The sequence below is a fragment of the Micrasema longulum genome, unplaced genomic scaffold (assembly GCF_059751315.1).
Source record: "Micrasema longulum isolate JH-2025_06_02 unplaced genomic scaffold, ASM5975131v1 h1tg001594l, whole genome shotgun sequence".
Classification (NCBI taxonomy): domain Eukaryota; kingdom Metazoa; phylum Arthropoda; class Insecta; order Trichoptera; family Brachycentridae; genus Micrasema; species Micrasema longulum.
In genome coordinates, this window is record NW_028278776.1 from 105,516 (window position 1) to 125,482 (window position 19,967).

The following is a 19,967-nucleotide window of genomic DNA, read 5'->3' on the forward strand; positions in this document are numbered from 1 at the left end:
TTTTTTTATTATTTAAATTCTTTTGTTTTTTACAACATACATAAGAGGTAAAACAGAGTATTAAAAAAATAAAGCATAATTACATAGCAATGAAATACATATTAATAGTAAAAACAGTAAGCTAAAAAATCATACAAAGGCATGGCCTGTTCGTGGGTATACAAGAAAGTGTTTATGAATTTTTGCTCCCATAATAAATAATGGACAGTTATAATATTTTTGAGTAACATAAGAAAAAAAAATATTCTGTAAAAGGTTAAATGGTATTTTTAAAAAATGATAATTGAAAAGGAAATAAAAAAATAGAAAGAAAAAACATAAAAATATTACTTGTTATCAAAGGGCAACAAAATACATCACAGAAAAAAAAAGTTCATATCTTTAGTTTGAATCCAGGATAGTGCGTGTTTTTTAAAAGAAGGAAAATTTTGAAAGTTTGGAATAAATGAAATATTATCACTAAAAAAACTATTAAAAATTTTTGGGCCTATAAAATATGCATGTCTCTGTGGAAGCTTCATTTTACAATGTAGTATTTCTAACACACGATTCCTTCTTTGACTTGATCTATTTGAATTACTTATAAATAAATTTTGGTTTTTAAATATATATTTTAAACAATATATTTGTCTTAGGTCTAAAAGTTTAGCTTCTTGATATAAATTTTTGAACAGTTTCTAATGGTTTAATATGGTTGTTGAAAGTAAAGAGTTAATACTAACTTTTAGCAATCAGAAAGATGTTAACAGCAAATCTTATCATACTCAGGTTCTGTCCATGTAGTTTTACACCCTCTCCATGACTCATTTTTACTCTGATTTATTAATCGCGCATTGAGAATTAGCGACAGAGAGTATTCCTGTCTTATTTTTAATTATTTTTGGTCATTTTCATCGCAGATACAATTCTCCTTTTTCTATATTTCAATTTTACTTTAATCATCCCCGCAAGGAGCTTTTTCCATTCAATTTGTCAATGGCTTTTTCTATATCCATAAAAGCCATATGCATGAATTTTGAATTAAAAAAATATTATGCGGTAAAAATTAAGTAACTAAAACAAGTATTTATATATTTATAACAAAAAATATAAATTCTTTGGTTAAGTAAATACCTAGGTAGGTAGGTACATTGTAAATGAAAATTATTAATAACTTTGCCTTTTTAAATATATTTTTTTTTTTGGGAAATCAACAGTTCTACATACATATTTATAGTAAACAAACAGATATAGTGTATAAACTCAGAACTAATAACAGATTTCCACAAAGTATACAAAGTTAGTATAGAAAATATATTACATATTAAATAAATACATATAAAAATGTTATTTTCATGTACTCGTAAATATTTTTCAATAATCAAAGAATTTTTTATATTTTTTTAAGAACAGTCAATTATTGAAAATTGGGCGGGATTAGGACAAGAATACTTGAAGAGAGGATAAGGAGGGGAAGGGAGATGTACATATTTATTATTATAATGTCTACTAAGTTACATAATGCATTTTTAGTGTAAATTTTAAATCTGTCAGAGTGATATTTGTGTAATCTATATCTTTAAATTTCGTATTGTACACTGAAAAAGTCCTACGAAAAAAGCATTTTTAACATACGATATTGGTACATGAAACAGGTGGTACCGTCTACAAATCCTGGCTGGCACATGTATTGTTATTAAACTAAGTAGTAGTTCTTATATAAGTTGAGTACCAATATAAATATTAACTCTTGTGGTGACATACAAGACTTAATAGAACTCAATTTTTTTTTGATAATGATGTTAGGTTTTACTATAAAATGTATATTCGTAACAACACCGTCTTTAGAGGGATTATTTTTTAGCACAGTCGTTGAAGAGTCAGATACTGAAACAAGGATTTTTGTAAATGTACGATGCACGTAATACATTTTGAATAATAAATATTTGCGTTCTTATGATTTACCCAAATATTTATGTTTATATATATTTTTTTTTAATTGTATTTTTTTTCACATAAGCATTCTTCTAAACATTTTTTTTAATTCCCGCCAAACTGCAAAAGCAGTTTTTTTTGCAGGGATTTCTCTCTTTAAACAATGTAATAATGTTTACATAAAAATATAAAAATATCTTAAATATATAAATAAAATAAAAGTTAAAAAAGGTAATAAAAGTAAATTAAAGATTTTTTGATACCGAAATATATAAAAAATAATAAACAAACACTTTTTTGACACTGTTTTAAATTGTTTGGTTTCCCCATTAAAAAAATTTTTTTTTTACACATTAAACTTAGAATTTAAGAAAAAGATTTTTAAAACCAATTTTACTTTGTTTTTATTTTATTTTTTTTTTTATTTCAAAATACAAAAATGTACAAAAACACAATTGTATTCCCATGAGTTAGCAAACTCATTCTGGGATTTATATCACTATTCTTTATTTCGTCCGGGAGTTTCTTTACTATGCGAGGGAGTATATACGCCCTGGGCTGGTATTCCAAACGAAATTATAGCGCGGTATAGCGCGTTTTTACGTACTAAATACGCATTATAGCGCGCTGTAAACGCGTTCGGAATACCAGCCCTGGTCCTCTCTCCATACGCATTTATAGCTCTTCTTTCTATGAAACTTTTTTTCACTTTTTGGCGCGTTTCATGCTTATGTGATATTGGCGTTTTGTAGAAATCCATGAAGTCCTCTGTTACCAGGCGATAGTATATCATATTCTCTACCGTCAAAACTTTACACACCGGGAAAAGATTTTTGTAGTCATTTTGACAAGTAATCATGTTGGTTTTACTTGCTAACATTTTAGGGAATCTAATTTGTAATCCAATTTGTATACGTTGTAAATGTTAGCCCGTTTTCGAGACTTGAAACCATTTTCTTTTTTTCGTCAATGATTGCGTTGGAAAATGGGAAAAAATATTCTAAGTGAGGGTTGCTGCTACAATTTAGTTACAGATTCCTAATGACGCGGAATAATATAATTATATGCAAAGAAAGATTTTAAAAATAAACAGGTGGGTATATAATATATAAAGTACACGTATGTATGTGTAATCAATTATTATAAAAAAAATATATCTGGTAAATGTGACATAAAACAAATAGCAACTAGCATGCGTAGTATCTCAGACCAGACATAAATGAAATTAAATAAATTATCATTGGACCAATGAAAAAAAAATTCTCCTAATAATTTGTCCGTACGACTGACAAGGGCATTTCTAGTCCAACAAGGTCTGCTTCTCGGAACTAGTCATCGGTCTAGGGAAAATGATGATGGCTGAAGACGTTCAGAAATGACGCATAACAGATATGTACTATGTTATAAGCTCGTGACAAATACATAATTGATATGTATGCAATAAAACAAGCGCGACATAAATAAATTCGAGCGATAATCCGATAAGAATCCGACACGACACGACTTGAATCCAGCACTACAACAGTCTAATAGGCCAAATCACATCAGTGAATTACAGCACAGGGGTATTCTGTGCATAAAATGCATTGATTTTTTTAAACCTCTATAATATCGTATTATTTTTATAAAAGTCGTATTAAATTCATATTAAATAATTTATTTTTTTGATGTGGTTGACAAATAAACTTTTCTTATGTTTTGTAAATCTAAAAGACGGCAAAATCACATTAATTTTTTTTCGAAATATTCAGTCAACAATGATTAAATTACATAAAAAAGATACGGTTGAAAGACAGACCAGCGACGTTTCGAAATAAAAATAATGCATGATAAATTATTGTACATTATTAAATGTGTGCGTGCGTATATATAAACACCTTGTATATATTTATATATATATATATATATATACAAGGTGTTCATTAAACCCTGTCACATCCAAAACCACGATAATCAGTGTGAGCAAGAAGACATATTGACACATTAAAATAATTTTTTGGAACGAATAAAATTTTTAAAAATAAAATTTCAAAAAATCCAATGGTTGCTTACTTTGAATTTTTTCTAAATATTTGTTTAAATATGCTAATATGTCTTTTTGTCCATACTGATCATCGTGGTTTCGGATGTGATATGGTTTAAAGAACACCCTGTATATATGTATATATTTAAGAAGGTGAGTATCCTGGGGAGATATTTCAAACGCTCTCGCGGTCGTAGAAAACACTTTTATCTTACGTATTTTGTATGTAAATACGCGTGATAAAAGTTTTTTCTACGGCTACGAGAGCAGTTTAGAATAGCACCGCAGACGTGTAAACGTGAGCATCATTAAAAAAACAAGTGGGAGAGTATCGTAGCCAGGTAGAAGGATATTAATGAACATTTGACAAAAAATATGAATATTAATTCGTTTTCAGTTTCAATGTCGTAATAGAAAAAGGTTTACTTTATTATTTTTTTTTTTTTAAATCACACTATAAACAATAATAAGTAATATAAATTTCTGTGCACCCGTGCCGAGGATACTAAACAATATATTTATTTCTTTTTTTTACATGTGAGAATACTCGTATCATTAAGATATAATATATAGAGATAACACTCCATACAAATCAGAGCTAAAAAGCCGTCCCCAAAGGACAGGGCTTGAACAGCGATGGCAAGTATCGTCACATCATATCACGTCGACTTTGACAAGCAAAACAGACAGTAAAGTAAAAGCACAGACTGTTTACATTAGTCTACAGTAAGTTCTATGCTGTGTGTCGCTCCCTTCCGCATACGCGTCACCTTTGTTTGTCGTTTCGCTTTATGCCCGACTAACTGAACAGGACGAAGACATGATATCCTCACGAATTGTAACATATTAATAAGACGTTATTTGACATCAAAATAGCTATTTCAAACAAGTATTGATTAAGATAAAAACATTGCTTGCCGGTGAAGGGTTATACCATCGCTTTTCCAGATCGATTTGTGCAGTATCTTAGCGTATATATAGGCATTTTAGTAATTTTGAGGAGAAAAGTAGCCGGCGAATGCTCGCCACAGACTAAAGTCCGTACTATCAAACATATGCCAATAATTCGCAGGATGAAGGAACATATTTTGAACGCTTATGTTTACTCTAGTTATATATTCATTTTGAATGTAGAAAAAAATGACATAAAGTAGATGCTTACATAAATAATAAATGACTCACTGAAATTGAACATGTTAAATACTTAGGACTAACAATTGACAGACAATTGACTTGGATAATTTATATCAACAATTTAATTAGCAAAGTGGCGACATTATCGAGTCTTTTTTTTTAAATAAAAAACTTCGTTTCAAAAAAGGAAAAAGTATTAAAGTACGAAGCCTATGTAAAAACTAAAATAGGTTTTATCCAACTACTATGGAGAAAGGAAATCAAAATTATATAAACAGACTACAAAGACAGCAAAATAAAATATTAAAGTTTGTATTTAACCTATCCTAGCTAACCGCAACTAAAGAACTTTTTAAACAAACTAAACAATTAAATGTAACTGAACTCTTTAAACTAGAATCCTTAAAATTTATTCATAAATTAGCCACTGATGTAATTGTAGACGGAGAATTAAAACTTGAAAAAAACTGTAGTAAACATGAACACAATACGAGAATATCAGAAAAATAGCATAATCAACCTTCTAAAACGAGAAAAGGACAATCGAGACTAATAAATCACGGACTGAAATTATACACTAAACTACCAGACAAAACTAAACAAAAGACTCAGACAACCTTTACAAAAGATGATAAAAATATTATTAATTACAGTAGAATGTGAATTTTAAAAGTAAAAATATTTTGTTAAATGTATGTAACCCGCGAGGGTTTGATCAATGAAACATTTAAATATGAAAAAAATATGTACCTCAATGGTACGAATAAATTAATTTTTAATATTTATGTTTATATTTCATTTCTGTATACCTTTTATTTATATTATAAAAATCACAATAAACTATCAAAACCATAACATAAACAGGCATTATAAATGTCACCTTTACTTTACCTATGCATCAAAAAAAATGTTGTACCGCATTTGTTAATAGCTGCAAGTTCGTGTCGAAGCCAAGAGCAAAAAGCTGAATAGCCTCTCGAGTCGTTTTGAGGATGCCGTTCAAATTTCGAAATGCACTCGAAGGCGAAGTGTCCAGGTCCAGGCTCACTGCGCCATACGACTATACGCACATCCAATATTCCGCGCTCGCGCTATAAACCGGCTCGACTGGTTCCATCCCGTTTTAGAAATGTAACCTCAATATAAGGATGAAAATGAAAGTAACTAAGTAGGAAAATGCATTCTGACACTACAGGTACTCGGTACTCGGTACTCGGTAGTGCTGGGAGCATTTTTAAGATCACCTATTCAAATTTCACCACATAATATTTTATTTTATTTATTCAAACAAATACATTCATTTAACAAACAAATAATAATAACGTATCCCAAACTTTATGAGGTCAAGGGCTTCACGTACATTAATAAATTATAGCAAAAATATAAATAAAGAATTATTACATAAACATACATACATTTCAATAAACATCTGGACAACACGGTTATCTTCTTAATATATATATATATAATTCCTCTGTACGTGTGATGTCACTGAACTCCTCCTAAACGGCATAACCGATTTACGTGCGGTTTTCAGAGAAATATAGATCTTTGCGCTGTGTGAGTTCGTAGATATTAAAATCTTCAATCTAATATGTAAAAAAGAAGTAAGGAGCATAAGTGTTTTATTCATCGATCTACCAGGGTTGCAGTCGAGGAAAATGCATTTGCAAAAAAGGAAAGATGTTGTTTTTTTGTTTTTGAACGTTTACAAACAGCATTTGTTTTTTTGTGGATCTCAATCAGATTCTTTCCTTAATTTCCTTATTTTTTCTCCCTATTTATTTATTTTTATTGGATTTTTGCTATTACTTAAATATTATTAAATTCAATACATTTAAAAAAAATGTATTCCTACATTAGTGCACCCCTCTGTTGGTGAGAAGAACGGAGTTTTACATTTCCAAAAAGAATGCCATATTTGAAAAATATTAATCTTATGTTTTGGAATTCACCCATAAACAAGTACCTTCTTAAATTTAATGTTTGAATATTAACAATTTTTAGTTTTGGAATTTGGTTGAAAACCTAGGTACCTACTTATCAATGAAAAGTATTTTTTCAAGCAGACAAGCCAACGTTCGGGCAGGACAACGTCTGTCGGGTCCGCTAGTAGTAGATCAATATATGCAATACCTCCTAGTAATATCATAGTAAATGGACTCTCTTTATACGCGGTTTTGAAATAACACTTTCAAATTAAAAAAGTTTTTGAACATTTTCCTTACAGTGTATAGTGATATTAAAATCAGTAAGAATATAACAATGCGTAATTGATTAATTTGAGAAAAAAACAACAGTTTTTACACATAATTCATATAGAAGATAAGGGTACATTGGAACGTAAATTGTAAAGAGAGTCAATAATCATTTTCATATTAGTGAATAATCTTTGTAACGATTTTTTAAGTATTTCTATGTCATGTTATATTTAAGAAAAAAATATTGTACCGTAAAAATAGTAACCTTTTTTTAAAAATATAAAATTGATTTTTATACAGGGAAATCTATCCGGCATTGTTCTTTTTTTCGTATAGTTTTTTACACGGTACTGTGTGGAAAGTAAAAAGTAAGTAAAAGTGTAAAAAGAGAGTCCTGTGTATAAATGAATAAAATAATATTATAAATAAGTTCACTAGTAATTTACCCTGTGAAGTCGAGTACGTTTGTTGAAATAAACGTTATTTTGTTATGTATATTAAACCAGATGTTGGTTTCGGGTTTCAGTACTTATCCATAACGAGTTTGTGCTGTCGTTACGGAGAATGGGAGACATTCCCAAAGTCAGCATAGTTCCGGCGATGGCCCGTTCCAAATATTCCAGGATAGTGGTTTACCTTCGTCGATTGAAAAAAAAAAATTGCGATTTTTTGAAATTCCTCCGTTTTCATGCAAGGAATGCATGGCGGAATGCAAGAATGAAATGAATACGCGTATTGCAAACACTCATTGACTCATCTCAGTGGTTTTAAAAGGTGTTAAATGAATGTATTTTGATCGGCATGGCCACTTGAGCTAATTGACCCTATGGCGCCCCATGGACATCGCGTTGGTTAACCTCGGTGCACGCGAGATCACAAATATGGGCAGAAAATTTCACGCAAACAGTGTCAAAACAATCTGGCACCAGACGTGACCCGCCGCGGCCGCTGCCTGCGGGCCAGGGGGCGGGGGCGGGGCGGGGGCAGGGGGCGCCCCCCGAGGGCCACAGACAGAGGCGACATTGAGCTGACTCCGTAAAAGGCAGACGGGTTCCTTCACATATCTCGCGTGTTGATTCCTTTTGTATGAAATAAATCTTTTATAATGTACACAAGATTTCTCGGAAATGCAAGCACGGTCTTTTCCGATTTTGATAAACTTAGTTGTACGTCATTAGTTAATACAAACGATTTTTTCCCAAAAGATATTGAATCGGTTGATTCGTGACGAATATTTTTCAATAGGAGCATGTGTTGGGTACGAGCGTCGTTAGATAATGTTGACGGTATTTTATTTCAAGTACAAATGAAGAAACATAACAATAAAATAGCGGAGAATAACGATGCATCGTTATGACGTCACAGCTGCATTCGTTCTCGAGAGTTGCGCAAAAGCCCGATCCAATGTCAAAAGCGGAGACAGTAAAGTTGCAGCAATGACAAGCCGTCACCCGTTGCCGCCGTGCCGTCCGTCGCCGCACGTCGCCGCCGCCGATCAGCGGTAAATACATAAAACAGGGTTAGTACTTAAAAAGGGAAATCTTTTCACCTTCTACTACTGAGAAGTCTATGCTACTTCTCGCTTCTTCGCATATTGTTTCCGAACTGCTTCGGTTGATTGGTTGCGTCGAGCAGCGGCCCTTGCGATTTTAGATTAACATTCCCCAGGACCTAAAGCTTCGGCTGCCTACAACCTACCAAACAGGTTTGCATGGCGACGCTATCTTGGTTACTGCGATCGGCGTCGGCGTCGCCTGACGGAGCTAATTTTTGGAATCGTAAGAAATCGACTTTATGCGAATATTACGAAGTGAATTTTGATAAAAACCAGGTACACAAAGATTTTAATTGCAGAAGTTCATCAATTTACTTTTTGTGAAAATAAATTACGATTTAAATTCATTTTACTTCGATATTTATTTAAAATAGAACAAAAACCATCAGGAAAATATTTTTTTTTGGTGATGTGCTTTTTGGCACTTATTTAATTAATTTTGCCAGCCAAGATTCTTCTGAGACACCTATTCTCAAAACTCAGTATTTTGCTGTTTTGGGCCCTAATGAGGTGCCACGATTCGCATCCGTAGAGGAGAATAGGTGTTATCAAGTTGCTGATTTATTAAAGAATAACAAGTTTCATTAGCATTAAAATATCTCAATAAGTAGTAGTAATTAGTTTAAGTTCTGTGTCACACAATATCAAGACAAAACAGAAAACAGAGGCGATTGATACAAGTCTTAATAGTAAAAAGATTGCAACAATTAAAACTATAATTTATGATTTTTTTTGCAATTGTAAAGCACGCAGCGTACACATGTGTTTGTTGGGAACTATTTAATAAGTATTTTTATTATTATTTTGTATGATTTTATGTACGTATATTTTCCAATATTTCCTGTCAGCCTCGTGGTGTAATTTAGTGGTCAGCGCGTTTGCCTACAATGCAAGAGGTCTCGGGTTCGATTTCCGACATGGTTGATATAAAATATTTATTTAAAAGGGTGTTTTCACACCAGAATATTTCGTATTCCGTAGACTAGTACCTGAAGCGTAATACTGATCATCTTACCTTCAAGTAACAAAAAAATATAAAGATTCGCTGCGATTGGTTTACCAATGACGATGATATTTTCCAATATTGGATTAGCAAATAAACAAAATAAAATAAACTATATGCATGAAAATAATGAAAACTCGGTAAATATGAGTAAAAAAATATTTTTTATTTTGCGCAGTCAATACTTAATTTTTTTTACGAGAGTCAAGTAAGGGCGAATGACTAACAATAAACAAAATAATGAAAGAATTACATAATAAATATATATATTTTAATAACTTTAAGTACCTACGCTATGAAATTAATGCGAAGTAATATAAAATTATAGTAAACTGTAAAAAAATATCTTTACGCATCCTAATACTCGTTCAGAATATAAGAACCAATAAAAAAATCAAATCAAGATCCGGTACGTGTATAAATAATAAGATTTTTCCTAAAATTTGAAAAAATCGATGAATGAAAATCAAAAAATCTCATCATCTAAACGTTCTTTAAGGAGGGGTACCTACTATCTACACATGTATATTTATATTATTGTATATTATGATACCTACTCGTAATAACCTGTTTCGAGGAAGGTTAAATTATTTCAATGAAGAATACAATTTTAGAAAAACCATATGTTTTATACGAGGTATTTTTATATGAAATTGTGCAAAAATGTACATTTAATGCCTACAATATATGTACTTGTGTTATGTAAAATAAAATAAGGCTGGGTCAGATAAAACATTTTTGTTGTAGATACAATTTTTTGGAACTTTTGTAGAAAATAAATAGCTTAAGTGAAATATCTATAACATTAATATAAATAGAGATAAATACTTTGGTATAAGCGTTTTCAGTTCCTACATTAAGCAGTAAAAAAAGGTTACGTTTACATACCTTGATAAAAAAATCAATGCGTTTGAATCCAATGATTCTAATACATAAAAATAAAACACAAGGTGAGAACTGTTTAGTTTGATAGCTAGAATGCGACTGACTGCAAGGCAAAGAAATAATTCTATTTAGTTCATGTTTTCTATCACAAACTTCATGGCTACCTCCGCAGGCATTCACAGATAAGGAATTTATAGTCACTGGTGATTATCGGAATAACAAACGTTATTTGGCCATTAGTCACGTATTGAGTAGGTACTTATCCAAACACGGAGAAAATGTATACTATTTACATTATACATCAATATTATAAGCCTTGAAGCGAAAATCATTTTTATCGCTTTTTTAAATTGAAACTGCACTATCTCCGTCATTTAAAAAATAAAACCATGAAGCGTGCCTTATCCGAGATACACGTGGGTACTAGTGCAATTGTTGAATAATATGTAATCGTGTGAGTTTGGTAGGGATTTATATTCTTCGGCACAGGAGCGACAAAAACGAGTTTGGGTACGTTAGCACTTACGGACGGCACATTTTTTGTTGCGTGTATGCAAATTATATTAAGGAAATATTAAAAATAAAAAATGATAACGAAAATTAGATTGAATATATTATTTTGTAGCCATAGTAATTTTGGTAATTATGGCAATAAACAATCGATTGAAATCTCCTCCCATACACATTTTCATACTTTTAGGTTTACATACACCGTAACATATTACAACAGACATGAAGAACTTTTTACAGAAGGGAATATAGAAGTCTAGGCATACACAGGGCTTATGACCTGTCATTGGCTGGTTCAAGTGGTCACTTTACACACTGTGTAACATTCACCACTCTGCCTATAACAGAACATTTATCCAAGCATAAAAATTTATGCCACTTTTTGTACTTATGTTTCGTTATATTTGATTTTTAGATTCGCGCGCATGGTATGCGTCGCTTTATTTTATTATTACAAACATTTAAAACACTCACATTATTTTCGTCATTATTCGATTGTTGAATCGGTTGAAAATTTCGTAATCTCATTTGAAGATTTGGCATTCTTCTTGTTTTTTTATTTTTATTTTACTTAACTTTTTGTACATAATATTATTAGTTGTACAACGGCAATTTCTTCCAACCAACCAATAAAATTACAGTATTAATTTTAATATTCGAGTTGCAAAACATATTTAATAGAAAATAAAAATAAAAAAGCTAAAGACTTATAAAAATAGAAATAAATGTATTTGTGTATAAATCATTTTAAATCAATACCATTACTCAATGAGAAAGGGGAAAAAAGAGGAAACAGAAAAGGAGGAGAGATTAAGGAAGAGAAAGGAGATGTTTTTTCAGACGTGATTTAAACAGAGATACTGTAGTAACATCTTTGATGGTGGATGGGAGATGATTCCACAGTCGAGTCGCATGGACACTAAATAGAGAAGAAAGAGGAATTGCGGATGGGCATTAAGAGAGTGCTTTGAGAATTAGAACGAAGAGGTAAACCGTGAACTAATAAGCGTTAAAATTGTCAGAATGCTTCATCGTTGTAAATTTTCTAGCACTAACTCTTCCGACAGATTTCTCAAAAATTGTCTCCTGCTCTTTGTTTAATTATTATTTCCGATGTAAATAAGTTGAGAATTTATAGTGACGATGTTTGATATCGAAACGAAAATCACCATTGACCAACGCTTCGAACAACATTATGTGATGCACATATTTTATCTACTACGTTCACACCAAATTTTGTAATACTGTAAAAGGTTATGATTTTTTGCTTGAAAATTTACACCATAAATGAGAACTTTTTTTTCGGTTCATAGGACACAACGGTACTCTCTTTTTTGTAACTTAATACATTTGAATTCCCCGCGAGCCTCTTTGTTTGAATGAATTGAGAGGGTATTCGACTTTTATTTTTTTTGGTGTCTTTGATAAGAAAGTTTATATTTTCGTAGTTTTTCTATCAGATTTTACTTCTGAAAACCAATTTTCTGCTGTGATATTTTGCCATGCATTTTTGATCGGGGAAACTGGATTCCTTACTACATCAATAAGCTTATTACTCAAAACACAAGGCGGTCTGGTAGAATTCCTAGCTACACCTCAAAATTATAAGTGTAAAATAGTTTGGCATCGACTAAGGCGTATATTTTGAAGCTATATTTTTTGGGTTTAGAAGGTATACTGACGAAATGGACACCTCCCGCGGAAACCTTCCATTTTTTCGTCTAACCTTGTAATTTTTGTTGGCTATACTATAAATAATATATTAAGAAAGATGATTTATCAGAAGTAAACTATAATATATATATTTTTTAAATTAACAAAAAATATAAAATTTGCAATGAATCTCACAGAACAAACTTCAAAATATATAATTTTTTTTTAGATTAAAAAATAATATCTTGAAAACAAAAATATGCAGTTCATGAAAAATATTATTTAATTCTTTGAAATATCGAAAATCTAATTCACAAAATATAACACGAATGGTCGCAATGCGTCTCGCAGGCTTTTGTACTAAAAAGATTTCTGACTAACAGGAGCATCACCTAAACTTAGAAAGGTATGAAGGGGGGCGATATTGATAGCAAAAAAAAAAATGCCATGTATCTAATAGGCATATTGACGAGTGGAGGTGTATAAAAAAAGACATATTGCGACCATCAGAGGGTTGAGGTAATCGAAACAGAAGTCTCATCCATAGCAACACGGTAACCTAACAAGTCGTTCCTAATATAATCAGATGTTTTATTTCGTTACTTCTATACAATCATTATATTAATTTATTCATAATATTTTGAACCGAACCTGTACCAATCATAAATGAATGATTTACTATGAATGTTTAACTTCAAATTTCACGAATGGCATATTTGATAAATTTAGTTTTCTTTCAGGTTGAATCTATTATTATTAATATGTTAAAGGTTGATGATAGAAATTTATAGTCTCCTTAATGGAGTCATAAGAGCTGTTGAAGATTGTCCTTCATAATTAAGATAAGTATTGTAGTGTTGTTGCCATTAGAATAGTAAAATATCTCAAGGTGTATTAACAAGCAGTGTGGCCATCACCTCCGCACTATTTTTGTTACTAATTAGAGAATATCGAGTCACGATTACGAAACTTAAATGGACCAATCACTTACTAGTAACTAAAATACAGTGTGTTTGATTGAACGTTATAAAGGGATTTTACATGTATATTGCAACTTATTTGATTAATTTATTGATTTGGATTGTACTATAACTAATATATAGGGTACATACTCGTTAGAGCTAGTACAATTTGTTGATATGTAGAGCGAGGGTGGCCAATGAGGATGTTCAGTGGTTTTTTTCAATTTTTTTATTTGTTAATAGACTGTTAAACTAAGTCAAAAAATTTTTTTTTTAATTTTTACATATCGTATTATCGGCGCTACGATTTTATAAAGTTTTGTATTTCTGAAATAACTCCGCGTGTGACGTCAGAGGTTCATTTCCGCTTATTCTCATTCAGTTCTTCCTATTGGTCCAGAAGCGACAAGCAGACCGGAAATCTTCCATAGCTCTCAGATCATAGGTTGATTCACATGAACCAGTGACGTCATTTAAAGTAGTGCGTTTTTATCAAAATATTTTTTATTATTTTTTCTGTACATTTTCAAGAAACTTTGCCATATAATTTAATGCTCTAATTTTTACGCCGCGTAAGAAAACATTTTTTGTATCCAATTTCCCGTAGGGCTGAAGTTCCTCATTTGATCAGACCCGAGATCTATTTTTTACTGTCTAGAGTTCGCGCGATCTACCAATCATCATACATTCTATCTATAACCAATGGTGCACAGAGAACTGCATTGGAACACGAAATACCACGTATCTCGATCATCTGTATATGTACATATATGTTTGTGTATGTTTTATATGTGCGTTCATGTGTGTGCGTGGATGGCTCGGAGTGTGCATTCGGTATTTTTATTTATTTTAATTTATTACCTCCATGGAAAACGCAAATGTCAACAATTATCCTTTTTTCACTTAAAATTCTTATTTATTTTTTATTCTTTGTCACATTTAATGTTTATTTCTTTTTAATTTATGAAAACTTAATTGGTCTTTTTATGTTAAAAAAATGTTGTTTTTAGTACTTATTTTGTATGACTGTATGTTTTCTAAATAAAATAAAATAAAAAATAAATCTGACACGTGAAGGTACCTACGGTGATACGGAGTCAGCCAGTCCAGAGACTATAAAATATTTCAGTATAAAATAACCTTCAAAACAAATATTTCACACCCACCCAGCCAGAAATCGAACACTAGATCTCGAACATGGTAGGCGAACGCCTCGACCACTAAACTACGAGCGATATTTTCAATACCCCTTTCAAGATTGCCCGAGACATACCTGAGGCATCCACCGAGACGAAAATTCTCGTTCAGGGTTTCGGCTATACGAGTATTAGGCACTCAATTTTTTTTTCATTGTCCGCTCAGATATGAACGCATCTACCGATCACTTAATCAGAATTCTTTCAAATCGGTTGTACTATTATTGCCCGTGTATTTAATTTTAAAATAAATTATGTTACCCGTGTAATAAAATTAGATAAGTGACAGCTTATTAAATCTGGAAAGTCTTTGCTTTTTTTAACCTTATGAATTATTTTCTTTGTCTTTTCGCGATCGTTAGACCGGTTGGCCGCCGCTGAAAACCAGGGGGTTGTTGCGTTTTTCAAATATTTCTCCGAGGCGTCAAGCCGCAAACTTTATGAAAGTATTTATTTTTTAATTCAATTTTGATTGGAACAAGAAAAAATAAGTAATAGTTACATAATTATCTCCGGGAGTTTTTGTTTACAATAATTACGTAAAAATTTTAAAACAAAAATCAGTTTTACAATAAAATCATTTTTATTAATGTGGGAAGGTATTATACTTATTTTATAAATCGTCATCATCGCCGTGCCCCTGTCCGCACTAGATGGTGTATAGGGCACTGCATCGGTAGACAGCTCTGTATCCGGATGGATTAAGTTCTACGTATGAAATAGAACCAGAATCCTGGACGAGTGCTTTCGACTCGATCGTTGCTTTCAAGTAAAAATCCGGAATAAAGAAATCGCGTGGAGATAAGTCCGCCTCGTGATGTAGTGGTCTGTGCGTTCGCCTACCATGCTCGAGGTCCCGGGTTCGATTCGTGGGAAGGTCGACATGAACTATTGATTAAAACGGTGGTTCTACACTGCATGTTCCTGGACTGGCGCCTGAAACGTAAAGCTCTACTTTCTTAATAATAATAATAATATTTGGCTGATTTGTATAGCGCCATTTTTATGAAAAATCACCTTAAGGGCGATTCACAATTGCATACTTTAAATTTATTTAAAATAAAACACTTTAAATTTACCACACAAGAGTTTAATACATTAAAACACGACTAGTTTCGGGTAATCAGTATTACCCATCCTCAGGTGTAAATATAAACTTTACATAAATACATAATTGTATTCTCGTTCCCGCATAGCCGAAGCTTGTCTGCGGTTTACATAACTTTTTTTTTTAAATATATAAAAGGAAAGTACATAGTTTAATAATAAATTAATAATATAATATATTTTTGTGCACACTTAAGTTTCACTAGCTGTTTTAAGAAAGTTTTTGACTATTTAAAAAAAATTATTTAGGTTTTTTTCCTCGCGATTTTCAACAGGTATTCAATTAAACAGTTTTGGTACTACACTCCCCATTGTTCTATCTCCATAATATTTCTTCTGTCGTGGCACCGTCAGCTGCTGTGCCGTTACTTGTCGGGTCACGATCTGGTGGGTTACTTTGGATTTAAATCTGCAATCGAGGAAATGATCTGTCATTATCTTATACTGACGCTGACACTTAATCGTCGTAATGCTGATCTTTGGCTCTTTTGACTAATGAGTTTGCCGACCACTGCCCTAGGGGGTGAAATCCAGTATTTTGTTTACACACATTTGGACAAACTCAAAATATTGTAAGAGTAAAGACGTTTGACCGCCCGCGTCCGCTGCCGCCGTCCCTTCAGTAAGCAGGAGCGAATCGTCCAAATAAGTGATTACGCTCAGCTTACCATTATATTTGACTTTCTTTAATAATGTTTTTTGGTAACTTTGTTTATAGGAAAATAAATAAAATAGTTATTATTTATTATAAATCACCATCGACGTTTATACCGTTTTACAAAAAAAAACTATAAAGTGCGCTGAGCGCCCAGCCCGTTCTCAGTGAACGATGAAACTAGCCGATTACCTCAGCTTAATACTCCATACAAAAAAGTACACTATATTTTACGTCTTTGACCTAGTCGCGTTTTTTCGGTACTAAAACAAGTTTGCTGATTACAAATGTTATTTTAAGATTCTCTAATTGGAAACTAGGATTTCGAACCTTTTTTCTGAAGGATTATTTTTCTTTGATAGGATACCGTTGACCTATTATGTATCACAAACGACATGTGACGTTCGAAGTGGCCGTTTTTGGCATTATTCATTTTAAAAGGAATCTAAAAATAATATAATTATTCATTTAATTAGGCATTATTAATTTTAAAAGCAATCTAAAAATAATAAAAAAAAATAAAAAATGAAAAGTATTAGTTTATTTCCACAGAACCACTGAAATAATGGCCGTTTATAATTATACTACTTATATACTATGTACTTATATGTAGGTACAAATGAATGAACCTTTTTTTGTAGATTACCTATAAAATAAATCACCGCTCGCCACTGCCAGTAAGTAAGAGCTTGCATTTACGTTACCTAAATATTTCATTTTGAAATAACACAACACGCGCTTGTTCCGCGAAACTCGAACAAATAAATCGGGAGTCAGTGAGGTCACCGCATCCTCGAGGGTGCTTGCGCCTTGCGCTTCATGACGAAGGATGAAGATGTGTACGGCGACGTTCCAGCTCTCGAATCCATCAGCGGGGATACTTCCAGAGTACGCGTCAGATCGATGCCGCGAATATCGAATCGAGCCCTTTGGAACTCAGCCTTTCAAAACTAACAGAAATTACATTCTCAGTCCAAATACCCATTCATTGTACAGAGACCGGCTTGTTCTCTTATAAGTGGATACTCGTGTTGCTCGTACGGGTGTGTAAGTAAGAATATTATTCTGAAGGATGTATTTACATAAATGTATGTTATACAAGACCTTTATAAATTATTATTTAAAAAGGCAAATACCTAAATATGTCGGTAGGTATTTTATTATATAAATATATTATACAAGTATTATAAACGGATTTGAAACAATAAGTACAAAGATCCATTCAGAGATGTTATTACAACATCCATTGTAAAACCTTTGGCGAGTTGCAATAATTATGAAATAAAATTAAAATATTGTAAATAAATTTTATTATTAAACTTAATGAAAAACAAACTATAATAACGCTGTAACGAATCATCAGATTGTTATGCTAAGAAGTGTAAAATTAGGCGGAATGAACGACAAACTGAAATGAGAAAGTTCGGTGTCTTTTTTTAAATTTTTTAAAAGACTATTAAACTAAGCCCAAAAAAAGATTTTTTTTAATATCGTATTATCAGCGCTAAATGTTTTTTTTTATTTTTTTAATAACTCTGCGTGTGACGTCAGAGGTTGTTCTCTGTTAGTTCTTCCTATTGGTTCGTTTACAGCAAGCCAACCAGATATCCTTCACAGGTATCTCACATCATTGGTTGGTTCATATGAACCAGTGATGTCAATCAAAGTAGTGCGTTTTCATTTTTAAATAATACGTATATTTTCAAGAAACTTTTGCGTACAATTTAATGCTCTAATTTTTGCCGTGCAAAACATTTTTTGTATCCAATTTCCCGTAGGGCTGAAGTTCCTCATTGAACATGTCAAACACTTAGGACTAACAATAGACAGACAATTGACATGGAAAATTCATATCAACAATTTAATTAGCAAAGTGCCGAAATTATCGAGTTTTTATTTTTAATCAAAAATTTTGTTCTAAAAACGGAAAAAATCTAATGTATGTAGGCTAGGTAAAAACTAAAATAGGTCACATGCCACTAATTTGAGAAATATGAAATTAAAACGACGTAAATAGACTACAAAGACAGCAAAATAAAATATTAAAGTTAGTATATGATCTCTCGTATCTAACAGCAACTAAAGAACGTTTTAAACAAACTAAACATTTAAATGTCACTGAACCCTTTCAACTAGAATCCTTAAAATTTATTCATAATTTGGCCACTGATATAATTGAATCAATGATTATTAAAATACACTTTTATACAATTTTTACAGTTTCCATTTTTATTTCAGAAATAAACCCAACATTTGTGGAAAAGGGGCGAATGTGGAAAAGGAGAAGAAGAAATAAGAAATTTTACAAGACAGAATGATTGAAAAAATCTGACAGAACGTTATGCCTTATCCTTGTTGGAGTAGTTAGAGAGGACAGAACGCTATACCTAATCATCTCTTATCATCATAATACTAGATAATACGTACGTAATAATCATAATACTAGAAATAAGGGCAAATTGGTAATCCCGAAATTGAAGCTAAGTAAGGTCAGCACATTGTTTGTGGGGCACTGCGTACGCTTCTACAATAGAATACCCGACAGTGTCCTAATTATGACGGACAAATAGTTCAAAATTTTCCTAAAAAGGGTACTTCAAAAAAAGGCCTATTATGGACTTAATGAGTACATGGAAGATAGCAGTATATGGAACTAATAGTATTATTTTATTTGTGTTACTTTATTTGATTATTTTTGAATATTTTTATTTATTGAAAATCTCTTTGTGTTGTTTTGTCTATTTATATATTGACTTTCAATAAGCGTATAAATTATACCTATATTGAAGAAAAAATAAAAACAAAAACTAAAAAAAACTAAAAAGTAATAAATACTGAATTCCAGCAACTCCTCGTGCATGCACGGCGACTATTCCGTTTATGACGAGTCTACATTAAAGCATTTATTGCAATCATGTTATATCATATCATGTTTTTCTTGTTTCTTGGTCTTGCTCGCGGCTCGGCATCCTTGTCCACCATAAATTTGATTATGTATAAATCTAAATTTGTATAGTTTATATTTTGATATTTATATTTGATTATTTTTTTACATGATCTTCTTTAAAATGTTATTATTTATTATTTATACCTTGTTTTTCGGGATTGTTATTCCGTTGCATCACATATCAATATATGTAATTGAATTTTACTATGTATTTTTGTATTG

General features: G+C 31.6%; 1 protein-coding gene across 37 annotated transcripts in view; it reads right to left on the reverse strand.

Annotated features, from left to right (window-relative positions):
- LOC148274751 (PDZ and LIM domain protein Zasp-like) overlaps positions 1–19,967 on the reverse strand; it is a 106,408-nt gene that overhangs the window by 50,924 nt on the left and 35,517 nt on the right. Inside the window, exon 1 of one of the 37 annotated variants that reach the window (XM_088236663.1) lies at positions 7,802–7,911. The exons of the other annotated variants lie outside the window; for them this stretch is intronic. The gene's annotated coding sequence lies outside the window, so the exon portion shown is untranslated. Of the gene's footprint in view, positions 1–7,801; positions 7,912–19,967 lie in introns of those variants that run through there. 37 annotated transcript variants of the gene reach the window in all.